Here is a 16,657-nt window from a genome sequence, read left to right as displayed (position 1 = left end):
AATGTGTGTGTGAATGGGTGAATGATACACTGTAGTGTAAAGCGCTTTGGAGTCCTTAATCTGAGAGGCGCAATACAAGTGCGGGTCATTTATCATTTATCATATGCAGTAAACATAACAAAATACCAATAAAGTAATAGATATTATATATATACATACATAGTTTTATATGTCTACATAGGAATATGTATATATGTATCACAAACAATAACAAAACTAAGAAAATAAGACAAAAACATAAAAAATAACAACAAAAATGTGATGCAATCCAATATGGCTGCCACCTGATGACGTCACAATGTGCAAATTATGTGAGTGAATTTGTTCCTATCACAAAATTTGGCTCATACTGAAAATTTTTCTAACTTACAATACAGGTGCTGGCCAGTAAATTAGAATATCATCAAAAGGTTGAAAATATTTCAGTAATTCCATTCAAAACGTGAAACTTGTACATTATATTCATGCAATGCACACAGACCAATGTATTTCCAATGTTCATTACATTTAAATTTGATATTCATAAGTGACAACTAATGAAAACTCCAAATTTGGTATCTCAAAAAATTAGAATATTCTGAAAAGGCTGAATATAGAAGACACCTGCTGCCACTCTAATCAGCTGATTTACTCAAAACACCTGCAAAGGCCTTTAAAAGGTCCCTCAGTCTTGTTTTGAAGGCCCCACAATCATGGGGAAGACTTCTGACTTAACAGCTGTCCAAAAGACAATCATTGACACCTTGCACAAGGAGGGCAAGACACAAAAGGTGATTGCTAAAGAAGCTGGCTGTTCGCAGAGCTCTGTGTCCAAGCACATTAACAGACAGGCGAAGGGACGGAAAAAATGTGGTAGAAAAAAGTGTACAAGCTCTAGGGATAACCGCACCCTGCAGAGAATTGTGACGACAAACCCATTCAAAAATGTGGGGGAGATCCACAAAGAGTGGACTGCAGCTGGAGTCAGCGCTTCAAGAACCACCACGAGGAGACTCATGAAAGACATGGGATTCAGGTGTCGCATTCCGTGTGTCAAGCCACTCTTGAACAAGAAACAGCGCAAGAAGCGTCTCGCCTGGGCCAAGGACAAAAAGGACTGGACTGATGCTGAGTGGTCCAAAGTTATGTTTTCTGATGAAAGCAAGTTCTGCATTTCCTTTGGAAATCAAGGACCCAGAGTCTGGAGGAAGAGCGGAGAAGCACAGAATCCACGTTGCATGAGGTCCAGTGTAAAGTTTCCACCGTCAGTGATGGTGTGGGGTGCCATGTCATCTGCCGGTGTTGGCCCACTCTGTTTCCTGAGGTCCAGGGTCAATGCAGCCGTCTACCAGGAAGTTTTAGAGCACTTCATGCTTCCTGCTGCTGACCAACTTTATGGGGATGCAGACTTCACCTTTCAACAGGACTTGGCACCTGCACACAGTGCCAAAACCACCAGCACCTGGTTCAAGGACCATGGTATCCCTGTCCTTGATTGGCCAGCAAACTCGCCTGACCTTAACCCCATAGAAAATCTATGGGGTATTGTGAAGCGGAGGATGCAATACGCTAGACCCAACAATGCAGAGGAGCTGAAGACGACTATCAGAGCAACCTGGGCTCTCATAACACCTGAGCAGTGCCACAGACTGATCGAGTCCATGCCACGCCGCATTACTGCAGTTATTGAGGCAAAAGGAGCCCCGACTAAGTATTGAGTGCTATACATGCACATTCTTTTCATGTTCATTCTTTTCAGTTGGCCAACATTAGAGAAACAAACATTTTTTCATTGGCCTTTAGAATATTCTAATTTTCTGAGATACCAGATTTGATGTTTTCATTGGTTGTCACCTATAAATATCAAAATTAAACGTAATAAACATCGGAAATACATTGGTCTGTGTGCATTGCATGAATATAATGTACAAGTTTCACGTTTTGAATGGAATTACTGAAATATTTTCAACCTTTTGATGATATTCTAATTTACTGGCCAGCACCTGTATTCCTCTATCTCTAACCAGATTTGAGCTACAAGCTCTTTAAATAGTGATGTAAAAAAACTCATATTTTACTGGAAAAACTATGGCGCCTGAAGGGTTAATGGTTTTCTACATCTCAGGCTGCAACAGATTCCAGAAGAAGTCAGTTTTCCTGATCCCTCTCCAACACTCAGATATGTTCCAACATCCACAACTCCAGGTGATGAGCAGCTGCAGTTGGTCCTTGGTTATGGTTCCAGATGTGGTTCCATCTCACGAATCTGACCTGTTTCCTGGTTCCTTAGACGCTCTTCAGATCCCCAGACAGGTATTTTAAACATTTGTTCTATACAAGCAAAATCTTTTTGAATATTTTTAGTCAATTCGATGATTCGCTGGCAAACAGGATGTTCTGGTCAGACGTGTTCATGGCAGCATTTAGGATCTGCAGGAAGGACCTGCAGAGGGATTATGGGAGGTGTAACGAAGAGTTGAGTCTTGCAGTTGGATGCAATGCTTACGCTCAGCAGAAGAACGAGGACGTCGGAACTAGAAGCTATAATCACACAACTCCTGTTTGTTTGGGACATTTTCTGTTGGGCAGACAAACAAAAAAAATGTCCAATATTTGTGAAGTAATGATAGAGATGATGTTTCTGATGGTGGTGCAGAATCAAACAAAGCCTTTGGTCATCACGCCTACATGATGGCAGGCTTCTATTTTTAATCCCAGTGTGAGGTTCAGCTCTCACTGACAGGAAGTTGTCATGTCGTCTGAATCCTGTATTATTCACGTGGTTTAGGGTAACAGCTCCTCTATTTATACCTCACATGTGGCATTGAAGGAGAAAATCTTCAGCTGACGTCGAAATCTGAAGGTTATTTCTGGGGGTGGGGGTGGGGGTGGGGGGGGGGTGGGGGGGGGGGGACTGATGGATCAGTGTATTTGTTTGTGGTTGTGAGAGTTTCCATTCACCCATATGAATGAACCACCAAGGTAACATTAGTGTGTGTGTGTGTGTGTGTGTTTCATTCTGAACATGGAAAAGTTCTTAAACACAGTTTAATCCACATTTAGACGGAGATTCTGGGATTGATGGAAGGAACCCTAAGCAGAAATATTTATTGAGTTTTTTGGGACAATTTAAATATATTGAATTCAACCTGTTGTCACAGTTTGGTTCTGCATTTTATTTGGATTCATGTTTGCATCCCTGCAGAACTCTGGAAAGTAGTTAGTGAGCACACACCAATGACAATGCGGCGTTGGGTATCCGGCTAATACCACGGTCATGTACTCAACTTCTCCAATACTACAGGCAGTGGTGGTTTTACCATTAGACATAGGTCGGCGGCCGCCTGGGGCCCCCTTATGTTGGGGGGCCCCCTAGCCCTGACTGCTGGCACGACTCGGTTAATAACACTACGGACCATTCCTTTAAGACGCGATGACGTTGTTTTTCTATGTAAACATCAAAAGGAAGCAGAAAAGGAAAGACAATGGAAAATGTTTAAAGGGAGGAAAACATGGACCAAAATGGAAAATAGAAGAAAAAAAGAAAGGCAAAAGCACAGGAGCACTGACAGGAAGAAGAAGGCACTCAAAGGGAGAGAAAGACAGGAAAAAAGAGGAGGACTAATAAAAAGTTTATGTTTATGTATTTAGCAGATGCTTTTGTCCAAAGCGACTTACAAGTGATAATCAGCATGTTGCCCATGAGGCTAACAACAATTACAACAACAACAACCAATTTCCAGTCAGTCGTAGGTGGCAGTGAGGCAGCATGATGAATCATGCAGAGTAGGGAATAAGGAGTGGACAGTAGAGAGGGGGACGGGTGCAGGGAGGGTGCTAGTTTAGAAGATGCTCTCTGAAGAGCAGGGTCTTCAGGAGTTTCTTGAAAATCAAAAAGGAAGCCCCTGTTCTTGTAGTGCTTGGTAGGTCATTCCACATTTGTGGAACGATGCATGAGAAGAGTCTGGATTGTCCTGAGCGTGGTGTAGGCACTGCTAGCCAACGATCCTGTGATGACCGGAGCGGCCGGGCCGAGAAGTAAGCCTTTGCAAGAGGATTCAGGTAGATGGGAGCCGTACCATCTCGGACTTTGTATGCTAGTGTTAGCAATTTGAATTTGATGTGTGCTGCTAGCGGTAGCCAGTGGAGCTAAATGAACAGAGGGGTGACGTGTGCTCTTTTTGGCTGATTGAAGACCAGATGCGCCGCTGCGTTCTGCCTTTGAAGGAGCCAGAGGTAGGAAGTAATTTTGGATTGAGATATTGTGCTGTATGGATGGTTTTGCTGGGATGACAAGTAGTTCAGTTTTAGAGAGGTTGAGCTGGAGATGGTGGGATTTCATCCATTTTGATATCTCAGGGAGACAGTTTGATATTCGTGCAGAGACAGTGTGGTCGTCCGGTGGAAATGACGGATAGAGCTGGGTGTCGTCTGCATAGCAGTGTTAGGAGAAGCCATGTGATCGAATCATCTTCATCATCACCAACCTTTATTTATAAAGCACATTTAAACGGCGACAACACCAACCAAAGTGCTTTACAAGACAATGCATCACCAAAATAGATAAAACAAATAAAAACTATTAAAAAAACAAACAGGAAAGCACACGGGTAAAACAGTCTTGGCCGGGAAGGCCAGGGAACAGAAATATGTCTTCAAACATACTTTAAAAGCGGGAAGGGAGGGGGTAAGTCGGACCATCAGGGGGAGTTGTTTCCAAAGTTTAGGCACACAAACTGAAAAAGCCCGTTCCCCACGGGCCATATAGCGGGCAGGAGGGACAAGCAGAAGATGCTGGTCAGAGGACCTCAGGGTTCACGCCGGAACATAGGGACTGAAAACATGTACCAAATAGGAGGGGACCATTTCATGAACAGATTTGTAAACCAACAGGAGAATTTTGAACTTCATCCGAAACCGAACTGGAAGCCAGTGTAAATTTGTCAAAACAGGGGTGATATGCTGCCGTCGGTCTATGCCCGTAAGAAACCTTGCGGCAGCATTCTGTACCAATTGGAGGCGTACCACTGAAGAGGATGGAATACCATATAAAAAGGAGTTGGCATAGTCCAGACGTGACGTTACAAAGGCATGAACAACTGACTGAAGATCTTTTTTGTTCAGGACAGATTTTAGTTTGTTATAGCCTACCGAACTCCACTACCCCGCATTCACAGCGCCAGTCTTCCGGCTCACGTCACACGCCATCTGTACATAGGGAAGTGCAGCACAACTCCGACCCACTTAGTCATCGTTCTCACAGAACCGTGTTCAGAGTTCCGACCAGATCCAACCCAATCATTCAGCCTGTTCTGACCAGATCAGCCCGAGCTATCCAACCTGCCGACTCCAAGTAAGTCAGCTTTGTTACCATTTGGAACTGCCGTACGCTCCCGTTTTTATACGCGTTGCGCACCCCGGCTCCAAGATCAAACCGTGTGACAGTCTAGCCCAGCGTCAGTCACTCTGCGCTTGGTTCTAAAGACACGCAACACCCCAAACTCTCACCAAGTCAGCTCAGCTCCAGCCAGATCTTACACAATGATTTTGCACAGAAAAGGGAGGAGAGAGATAGGTCGGTAGTTCTCCACATGATTTGGAGGAAGAGATGTGTTTTTTAGCAGTGGTTTAACCTGAGCATGCTTAAGAGAGGTGGGAAATGTACCGGATGTCAGTGAAGCGTTGATCACATGTGTGACTGCTGCGGCTACTCTAGGAGCAATAGCTTGGAGGAGCTTAGTCGGAATGGGGTCGAGTGGGCATGTAGTAGGGCGGCTGCACGTCTCTTAAATACAAAAAACACAACATAAACACGCCATCTTGGATGGGATACATGACAGGATCCCACAGAGCAGTGCTACGCCCTCTGCTGTTCTGGTGAGGAATTGCTTTGCAACACTTCGCAGGAGACGGAGGAGTCTGAGGGTGTTTCTCAATGCCAAGGAACCTCGCCTTGATGTCTTGGCCCCGCCCCGGTTGCCTAGGAGATACGTCAACGGGAGCCGCCAAGACGTGTTTCAATGTTCATCTTCTACCGAGGCGTGTGTTCTTCATTTGTTAGCCGTTTAGCTAGCTGAGCAAGGATACACGGGAGGTGTCTTGTAGCCTAGCCTTGGTCAAAAATTACCCACAATACACCGCGGTATTTTCAAAAGGACGGCGGATCAGAAGCCGGCAGCTACTCCGGGGACAATTTTCAAATTTAAAAGTAAGTCAACTAATTTAAAATGTTATTGTAGATCCAAAGAAGTTATCTATGGTTGGTCAGTTGCTTAGTAGTTGCAGCTTCGGTGGCTAGCGAGTAGTAACTCACTTATATATTTAATTTAATAAACATATACACAATTTAAAAAGTAAAAGGCTCATTATATATATATATATATATATATATATATATATATATATATATATATATATATATATAGTGAAACTAATACGTATAAAATAAAACGTTATCTCCCGTGTCACGTGACGTTACGTGACCGCCGTGGAAGCCGCGGTCACGTAATGCAAGTCTGTTCCATTTAACCGTTTTCTTTGACCAAGGAAGGACGGTGTCCTCGTAAGCAAGGCGCCTTGACATTGAGAAACACTCTGAGAGCAAATTGTCTCCATCCGGCCGTCCGTGTCTCTCCCTCGTGGAGCTGACGGAGACGTATAAATTAGGCTTAGCACCACACGTGATTTCGAAAGTTACAAGCAGGGAGAAAGACCGCTGAATGTGTCCAGAAAGTAAATGGATGGACTGATGGTCCGCTTTTCAAAACGGATTAATTTGTTTTTATTCATTAAATTCTGGCTGCTGACCACAGAGCTCCTCTGTTTCTGTGGTAATCTCCAACCTTGGAGTAAAAATGGACCAGGCTCTGAAGATGGATGCCCAGGTCAATAACACAGTTAAATCATGTTTTTACCAACTAAGACGCATCTCAAAACTAAAGCACATCCTGAGTGTCCGTCTTCTGAAATCTGTGGTCCACACTTTCATCACTTCAAGGCTGGATTACTCTAACTCCTGCTTATACGGCATCAGTAAAGCAGCTCTTTCTAGACTTCAGCTGGTCCAGAATTCAGCAGCTAGGTTGCTGACTGGAGCTGACAGAAGACAACACATTTCTCCAATTCTGAAATCTCTCCACTGGTTGCCCGTGCAGTTCAGGATAAACTTCAAAATTATGCTTCTCACTTAGAAATCCTTGAACCATCAAGCTCCTCCATATCTGTGTGAACTTGTCCATTACTACAACCCGCCGCGTGCTCTCAGGTCTGAAGATAAGCTCCTCCTAGCTGTTCCGAATGCACGTTTAAAAAGCCGTGGAGAAAGGGCTTTCTCTGTCTGTGCACCGAAGCTGTGGAACGCATTACCACTGCTAGTGAGGCTAGCACCAACAGCTAGCATTTTTAAATCACGCCTGAAAACTCACTACTTCAACCTAGCTTATACAACATAATTATGAACCTCACTGACATCTGCACTGTTTAAAAATGGACTCCACAATTATTCAACTTCCGTACTATTGAGGTTCTTTTTTAAAATGTTTTTCTAATTTTTTATTCTCCCGGTGTTTTATTGATTTCTACCTGTTAGTTCTGGGAATTTTGTTGTATTTCCTTTTTATCTTCTATCTGTGTTCGACATGATTGTATAATTTTTTGCTGGTTTAATTAACTAACATTTTTAGTGTACAGCGCCTTGTTTGGTTGTAATGCCTTATTGAATGTGCTTTATAAATAAAATTGGATTGGATTGGTATTTTCCTGGATCCTCTCGCTCCCTGCAGGAGGACCTGAATGGTTCTGAATGCAGGGAATATTTACAGTCTCTAACCTGAATAAACTCCAAACGAAGAATACATAACGTTTGCCCTTTTGCACCTACAGAAAGTGTGTTTGTTCGTCAGAACAGAAACCTCGAGTGTGTGTTTTCATGTGTGTGTTAAAGGGGATGTTGCCATTTCCCCAGTAGTGACAGTAGTGAGCCCACGTGTCACATCTCCCTCCTCCTCCCACGCTCCTTACAGAGAGGAACAGACAGCGCTATAATTGTCTCTGACAGGAAATGAGCAGAACCACACCAACAGACTCTCGCTGTCGCTGCGGCCCTGACTCATCTCTGCCTCTCACCCCGCTCGCCCTCGTTCTGCTGCTTTCAGCCTCAGTAGCTTTCAGTTTACTCAAACTTCCACCTGCTTCACGACCCTGCAGCTTTCAGCCTTGACTGTACATGATGTAGGACAGACTCTCTGCTTTCGTTTTGCTTTTCATGCATAAAGTAGAATTTTTGTTTCTTTTTGAGAACTTTAAACGATTTATTGTTTATTTTAGAGAAAGTGTTAAAAACCTTTAACAACTACAGGCTTGTCCTGGAGCAACATGTTTTATTTGAAGTGGGATTGGAGATGTTTTATTTGGTAAAAGTCAAAGGTTGTTTTAGATGTCACTTTTTTCTGACATTTAAAAAGGGGGTCTGCAGGGTGTGTTGCAGCTACAGGAGTACCACACTTCTGAGCCCCCCTGCAGGTCTATTCAGGGTTCTGGAGAGGAGGGCCCGTTGGATAGTCGAACCTCAGATTCAGGAGGAGCGATGTGGTTTTCATCCTGGCCGTGCAACACTGGACCAGCTCTATACACTTACGCCGGGGACACACCGGCCACGGAAGCGCCACGAAGCGAATCGCTCACGAAATTCGGCCGCTGCTCGCCACTCCTCAGTTCAGATCAGACACGCCCCAGTCGAGGCGCGCCTCGGCTCAGCTGTAGTTTTTCTTTTAAACACTTGGTGTTCTCCATTTCCTCTCTGCCTTTTCTCAGCTCTTTTCCTCTACGTTTGTGTGTGTGTGTGTGTGTGTGTGTGTGTGTGTGTGTGTGTGTGTGTGTGTGAACCTATGGTATGAGTTGCTTCTGCCAGTTGAATCTCTTGGAACCCGCTCCAATTCTGCAGCTGTATCCTATGGGTACGTAAATAACCGTGTTTTTCGGGGGGCGTACAGCTCCTTGTGTTTCTCAACTTCCATAATTAATTTAAAGTCATCCATCTTAACTGCTTGCCTCAGACTTTCTGCCTCTCTGTCCTGTTTGCTCCGTGAAAAGACACCCAAAACCACACCCCCCTTCACGTGGTCACACACGCACACAAGTTCGATGTGTGTGTGTGTTCGTGTGTTTTTTCTGCCATGTCTGATTACGAACACATTTGACTATTGCGGGATTTTATTTTGAAATGTTTTATTTTGTTAACTTTACCGTCCTGCCTCTTATGTCTAGGTTTGACTTCCTGCCAGAATTGACGCGATTCACCCGTGGCTCGCGAAAAAAATAGAGCCGACGCCAAAATGATCGCTGCACGGCGCGGGCTGGAGCGCCAGCGCGAGGCGATTCGCGGCACTTCGGCAGCCCATGTGGTCTATAGAATAGCTTAACAAGGGCGCCGAATGAAGGCGGTCCCATTTTCGCGGCGCTTCCGTGGCCGGTGTGTCCCCGGCATTAGGGGGGTCCTGGAGGGTGGGTGGGAGTTTTCCCAAACAATCTCCCTCCCTGATCTCTCGGAGGGCCCTGTGGGGGGGGGGGCACCTCAGGAGAACGGGGTACCGGGCCCTCTGATACGGGCTGTTAGGTCCCTGTATGGCCAGTGTCAGAGCTTGATCAGCATTGCTACCAGTAAGGTGCACGATTTTTACTCGTGACAAAATAACCAGAGGGGGTCAGTAAACAGCGGAAGGTAACCTGTACGCGCCACAGAAACACAACTCAGCTGAAACATGGTGTTGCTGCACATTCAGCTCAGTTTTATGGCTTTTTGTCAGACTGAACCAGGAAATGGTCTGTATTTGATGAAGTGCCTTATAGAGTCCTAGAACCCCCCAAGGTGCTTTACAACACAATCAGCCATTCACCCATTCACACCCTGGTCAACATCACGTGTCAAGTACACATACGTGTGTGTGTATACACATACTGTATATATGTCATTTACTAACTTTGGTAGAACCGTTGTAATGTCAAAGTTGAATGTTTGTTCATTGTTTTTATTAACTGTGTTTAATGTAACATTTTTATGGCGGCCATCTTGGCCAGGGCACCTTCACAAAAGAGACTGGATCTCTAAGGATTTTATCGGTTAAATAAAAAATAAGATACAAAACCAATTTAGTCCCAGCATCGTTCCAGAAGTGCAGCGGTGTGTTTTCATGCTCTAATTCTGGCAGCGCAGAGCAACAACATCATGTATGACGTCAAAGAGCGACATCAAACGTGGTTTCCTTCTTTGTGATTTGATGACGACTCGCATAAACAAACCGTGACCTTTGAAGTCTCAATGGATCTGAAGTGATCTTGTGAGTCATGCGAGGAAGCCGTTCCGCGACCATGACTCTCCCGGTGTGTCCTGGACCTCACTGAAGCTCGCGAGTACACCGTTCCACGCCGCTGAAGCTTCCAGAGTGAAACCGGGGTTAGGTTTTCCCTGGCCTGCTGCCAAACAGTCCCTCCACACAAACGTCAGATCCTCAACAAGTTAGCTGGGTGGGGACTCGGCAGGTTGTGTGTGTGTTAAGTGAATGAGTGAGTGAGTGCGAGTGACTGAGTGAGTGATAAAATTAGTGTGTGTGAATGAATGAGTGTGTTGAGTGAATGAGTGAGTGTGTGAGTGAATGAGTGAGTGTGTGTGAGTGAATGAGTAAGGATGTGTGAGTGAATGAGTGAGTTTGTGTGAGTGTGTGTGAGTGAGTGTGAGTGAATGAGTGAGTGAGTGATAAAATTTGTGTGTGTGAATGAATGAGTGTGTTGAGTGAGTGAATGAGTGTGTGTGTGTGAGTGAGTGATAAAATTAGTGTGTGTGTGAATGAATGAGTGTGTTGAGTGAGTGAATGAGTTAGTGTGTGTGAGTGAATGAGTGAGTAAGTGTGTGTGAGTGAATGAGTGAGTGTGTGTGAGTGAATGAGTGAGTGAGGATGTGTGAGTGAACGAGTGAGTGTGTGTGAGTGAATGAGTGAGTGTGTGTGAATGAGTGAGTGTGTGTGAGTGAATGAGTGAGTGTGTGTGAGTGTGTGTGAGTGAATGAGTGTGTGTGTGAGTAAATGAGTGAGTGTGTGAGTGAGTGAATGAGTGAGTGTGTGTGAATGAGTGAGTGTGCGTGAGTGAAAGAGTGTGTGTGTGAGTGAATGAGTGAGTGTGTCTGAGTGAATGAGTGAGTGTGTGTGTGTAAGTGAGTGTGAGTGAATGAGTGTGTGTGAGTGAGTGAGTGTGTGTGTGAGTGAGTGTGAGTGAATGAGTGTGTGTGAGTGAGTGAATGAGTGAGTGTGTGTGTGTAACTATTCAGTTAACATTCAGTGAATAATGACAACATTCTATCTGATTTTAGAAATCTTACTTTAAATAAACAAAAAAATTTTTTCAAACCTGAAACAAATTCAGCAGACCGCATGCTCAACAGTTACAGAGGGAAACACCGCCCCCTGGTGGTCAAATTAAGTACCACACAAGTCTTCTCCAAAAATCACATCTGGAAGCGGAACAATGGCGCCATTTAGTGGCTACCTGCAGGACTTGCTAACAAGCTGGAGGATGCTGAGGAGGAAACCAGAGCTGTTCTGGGTAAAGGAGAAGCTGAAAGTTCATAATAATGAATCCATTAATGTTTTTAAACATGAATGTTTCCTCTTTATATTTGTTGCTGGATCCTTTAGAATCGTAGTGTTTGGGCCTTTTTCTGAGCTTCTAAGTTTTGATTCTAATATAGACCAAGTGTGTGTTCAAACGGCAAATAAAGATCTTAAAGGGACATTATGGAAGTTTGACAGCCAAAACATGTATAGAAATAATAAATGTCTTCTTCATACGTTCTCCTGCAATGCCCTGGTCCTGTAGAATGAGCCCTGGCATTTTTACTGTGATTGCCCGTTTTTGTGTAAAATCACAGAAAAAGAGAGATGCTCGGGTCGAGCAGGCTGCTTCATGCGCGTTCACGCTCAGGCATCGCCCGTAGCATTTGCTATCCGTAGCTTTAGCAGCAGAGAGAGAGGCAGTGCCAACTCAGCGACTTTGTCGCTGTTCCTAACGCTTAGTGATAAACCTAGCTACATTTCTGAGGACCCTTAGCTACCTTCTTCTAGATATTTCCTGCAAATTAGCAACAAAATAGCCATTTTCGCTCCAAACTGTTCTCTGAATGTTGTTTTAGCTGTAATCAAGGATATATTACAGATACTGAAAACATCAGTGGTGGTCTAGCTCATCTAGTTAGATGTCGCACTTCTGTGCAGGAGACCCAGGTCCAATTCTGGGTGAGAACACAGTTTTTTAGAGTTTCGTTTTTACATTAATGGTATATTTTTTACAGTAAGATGTCCAAATTTTTATTTGAGACTCATCGAACGGCATTGAATTCACAGATAAGAAATATGTGGGTTCAACTTTCATTTTGGAACAATTTTTCAAGCAAGGGAAGGGAATGATCTGAGCATGCAGGAGGACTGACCCATCATAAACCTTTGTCTGCTGTGCTGAAGAGAAAGGTACAGAACCAAATTATTTAATTAATTAGCTGTGGGTTCTCCTGCCTGCTGTCCCCCCCCCACGCACGCACACACACACACACACACACACACACACACACACACACACACACACACACACACACACACACACACACACACACAAGGGACTGTCAGCTCTCGGAGCTCTGTGAAGCTGACCCCCATCAGCTTCACAGAGCTTCGTCTCAGCTGTTATTTTCGTGAAGGAGTGTGCACGTACAGCATGCGCGCCTCATGCACGAGCCTCCTATTGAAGCTGCCATTATGCTTTTGGCCGGAGGGGGCAATCGCGAGCATAAAAATTCAAAACTCCATAAAGTCCCTTTAAATTATTGTGATATTTGTGAAAAAATAAATGCTTCTAGTGACAAAGACTCGGATTTCAGAAGGTAAAACCGACCTGGAGCGTTAGTTGGGAGGTCGCTGCCACAGACGGCCGTAGTCATTTAACATCACAATGCAGCGTTGGGGCCTCCAGTGGCTCTTTGGTCCATCAGCACAACCTTCAATAAAAAAAAACATGAAAACAAATTATACCAAGTTTAAAACCACAATCTAAAAGCTTGCTTTGGCTGTTTAACTCTATGCAAATGTGCAATTTAACAAAATGATATAAATGATGCCAAGATTCATCTCGCTAATCCAACCACGCGTCTGAAACACGATTCAGTGAAAGATTTTCCTTTGATGATTTTTGAAAGTGGGAAAATTAGAAAATTCTAAAAACTGAAATATTTTAATGTTCCTTCTCAGTGATTATTAGGATTTTATTATTTCAGAACTGGAGCCTCCTGATTGCTCACTAATAAAAAAGACTTGTAGACTTGATTAGTTACATGTCAAAAATAAAATAAATTCATGTGTCTTCACCAGAAATTCAAGATAAAATCAACCAGAGTTTAATATGAATCTTTAACACCTCTTAATCAGCTCCTTTTTCCAACGAGCCAGTTCCTTTTACAACTCTGTGTGTAAAATCCTTATTCTGGATGGAAATAAAACATTCCCTGGAAGTCTGAAAGATTTTTCAGCTAAGTGTTTATTTTTACATTTTTTTTTATTTCTTATTATTTTAGTATTTTTTTCCATTTGGTCAAACATGCTATTGAAACTCTAACTAGTAAGTTTTATGTTTGTGCTTTTAGAGAATTACACTTTAATTAGAACTGGAACGCTCTTATTTTCTTCTTCAGGTAACAAATCAGATTTCCTGTCTAAACGATAAAAAATCTCCTCCTGGTCGTAAAACACAGACCGGAGAGAGAAAACTCACGGAAAGCCGACACCGGTCTCTCCAACTGGTGTCTGACCTGCCAGCACTGGTTCTGGTTTACTGCAGCTTCTCTCAAAGACCTAAAACGTAAATAATCGTGGTAACACTTTAGTTTAGGGAACACAAATTAACCATTAATTTGCTGCCAATTAATATGCATATTAGTGATTACTAAGTCCGAACTAGTCATTGTTAAAGGGACTTTACGGAGTTTTGAATGTTTATGCTCGCGACTGCCCCCTCAGGCCAAAAGCGTAACGGCAGCTTCAATAGTAGGCTCGTGCACGAGGCGCGCATGCTGTATGTGCACACTCCTTAACGAAAATAACAGTTGAGACAGTCCCGCGTGCGTGTGTGTGTGTGTGTGTGTGTGTGTGTGGCCCGGAGGACAGAGGACAGGAGAACGCGCAGCTAATTAATTAAATAATTTGGTTCTGTAGCTTTCTCTTCAGCACAGCCGACAAAGGTTTATGATGGGTCAGTCCTCCTGCATGCTCAGATCATTCCCTTCCCTTGCTTGAAAAATTGTTTCAAAATGAAAGTTGAACCCACATCTTTTTCATCTGTGAATTCAATGCCGTTCGGCGAGTCTCAAATAAAAATTTGGGCGTCTTACTGTAAAAAAATATACCATTAATGTAAAAAAGAAACTCTAAATAAACTATGTTCACATCCAGAATCAAACCCAGATCCTCTGCAAGAAAGTCCGACGTCTTACTAGGCGAGCTAAAGCACCAATGACATCCTTTGAATCTGTGACATTTATATCCTTGATGACAGCTAAAACAACGTACAAAGAATGGTTCAGAGGGCGATGCCTGAGCGTGAACGCGCATGAAGCAGCCTGCTCGACCCGAGCATCTCTCTTTTTCTGTGATTTTACAGAAAAACAGGCAATCACAGTAAAAATGCCAGGGCTCATTCTACAGGACCAGGGCATTGCAGGAGAATGTATGAAGAAGACATTTATTATTTCTATACATGTTTTGGCTGCCAAACTTCCATAATGCCCCTTTAACTCATTCACTGTCAATGACGACTAAAGTCGTCATTTGCATGATTTTACTGTGTGGGCATCGGAACGAGCCCCCGCACCGTGAGAACAAACATCTCAGCTCTAAAGCCGATCTTCGCATACGTCACATGATCAGGAAGCAGAACATCCATGTGTTAGGAGATCGTTTTGGACCGCTACTGTAAAAAAAGTGAGGCGCAAACCGAAAAAGCTTCTGCCGATCACAATTCAACAACGGATTATGAAAGAACAGATAACGCTCGAAACGCGCGGATTCTTCCTGATGTAAGAGGTGAGTCGCCGCTTTGTTTTGGCGTCGACATCATCCTAGCGCGCAACGTTCTGTGACTCTTAAACAAACAAACAAAAACAAAAAACAGAAAAATGGTGAGAAACTCTGGCAGCGAATGAGTTAAGCACTTATTAACAGCTTATTAACAATGCAGTAATTCTATTAACAGGCCCTGAATTAATAGTTTTATCATAATAAGCCATTCATAATGGTTTGTTAACTGAAAGTAAACGGTTTGTTGCAGATTAACACACACGCTAATCAGCTAAAATCAATATGTGTCTTTTAAAGAAGTAATTCAAAGGCAACCTATTATTGCCTTTAGGTGGTTAATTAATACTAAACTACTAGTAATCAGGTATGAACAAAATCTGACTTTAGAATGGGGAACATGTTCTTGCTTACAAGTGGTTAATTGATTGTTGTTTAGGCTCTATTAACATGGAGTTTGGTGTTATTTACATAATACCAGAACATAATATGTTTGGTTATTAATGCAGAATAACAATTCCCCTTGAATTACTTATTTAAAAGCCACATATTGATTTGAGCTAATTAGCGTGTGTGTTAATCAGCAACAAACCGTTTACTTTCAGTTAACAAATGATTATGAATGGTTTATTTTGATAAAACTCTTAATTTATGGCCTGTTAATGTTAGAATTACGGCATTAGCAATAAGCTGTTAATAAGTGCTTAATAATGACTAGTTCAGACTTAGTAGTCCACTAATATGGACATTAATTGGCAGCTAATTAATGGTTAATTTGTGTTCCCTAAACTAAATTGTTATTTTCTTTTAACTTGAGATTCTAAAAGCATCCAGATGCAAGATCTGAGCATGACTCAGCATGAGTGACGGGGCGTTTACGGTTCGTTCCTGGTCTGCTGATCGAACCTGCGACATTCCCACCTTTAACACGTCTGATGCGAGATACTGCAGCTGCTTTTCATTTCATTCAGTGATTTTAAATATTTGTGTCTCCTTCCTCACGTGTTTTTCCTCATCAGGTTTTTACAACGTTTCAGAAAACAGAACAAAGCACAGCCAGAAAGCCAAAACTGATTAAAATAGAAGCGTGGAGCCACTTTAATGTCAAACAAAGCTGGAAAACCCAATAAAGCCTCCCAGAAAAGACAGTTTCCTCTTATGAAAGTTTAACATGCAGAGTTTGTCTCTTCAGACACAATTAGCTGCAGACCAGATGAAATGAGTCTGCCTGGTGTGCATGCAGAGGGAACTTTCCAGAGACTGAAAATGATACAAATGGTAGAAAAAAGGAAAACACCACGATGATGCATCAGCTAGAATAACAAACTTTAGACGTCCAAATAGGATATCTTCTCCAGTCGGCCTAGAGTTCATGATAAAAACCAGATTAATGATCTTCTCCTTCACTTGTAAGTGACTTCTTAGTAGCTGTGTGACGTTACTTTTGTCTAAAGACGACATGAAGCTGGAAGGTCTGTCCTCAGTGGGCCACGGACCATAACTCTGAGGTGCTATAATAATTCTTTACAGATCCAGAAACCAGTCCGATTCGGAGGGAGGTTACTGTAGGTCAG

General features: G+C 43.0%; 1 long non-coding RNA gene across 1 annotated transcript in view; it reads right to left on the bottom strand.

The window, feature by feature from the left end:
* Nucleotides 1–16,657, bottom strand: part of LOC139070377 (uncharacterized) — a 29,327-nt gene that overhangs the window by 7,657 nt on the left and 5,013 nt on the right. The window contains exon 2 of the long non-coding RNA XR_011520905.1: nucleotides 12,913–13,015. This is a non-coding gene — a long non-coding RNA (uncharacterized lncRNA). The remainder of the gene's footprint in view (nucleotides 1–12,912; nucleotides 13,016–16,657) is intronic.

This window comes from Nothobranchius furzeri, chromosome 6, assembly GCF_043380555.1.
Source record: "Nothobranchius furzeri strain GRZ-AD chromosome 6, NfurGRZ-RIMD1, whole genome shotgun sequence".
Taxonomy (NCBI): Eukaryota; Metazoa; Chordata; class Actinopteri; order Cyprinodontiformes; family Nothobranchiidae; genus Nothobranchius; species Nothobranchius furzeri.
Note: the sequence above shows the minus strand (reverse complement) of the source record. Positions and strands in the feature narration are given on the sequence as shown.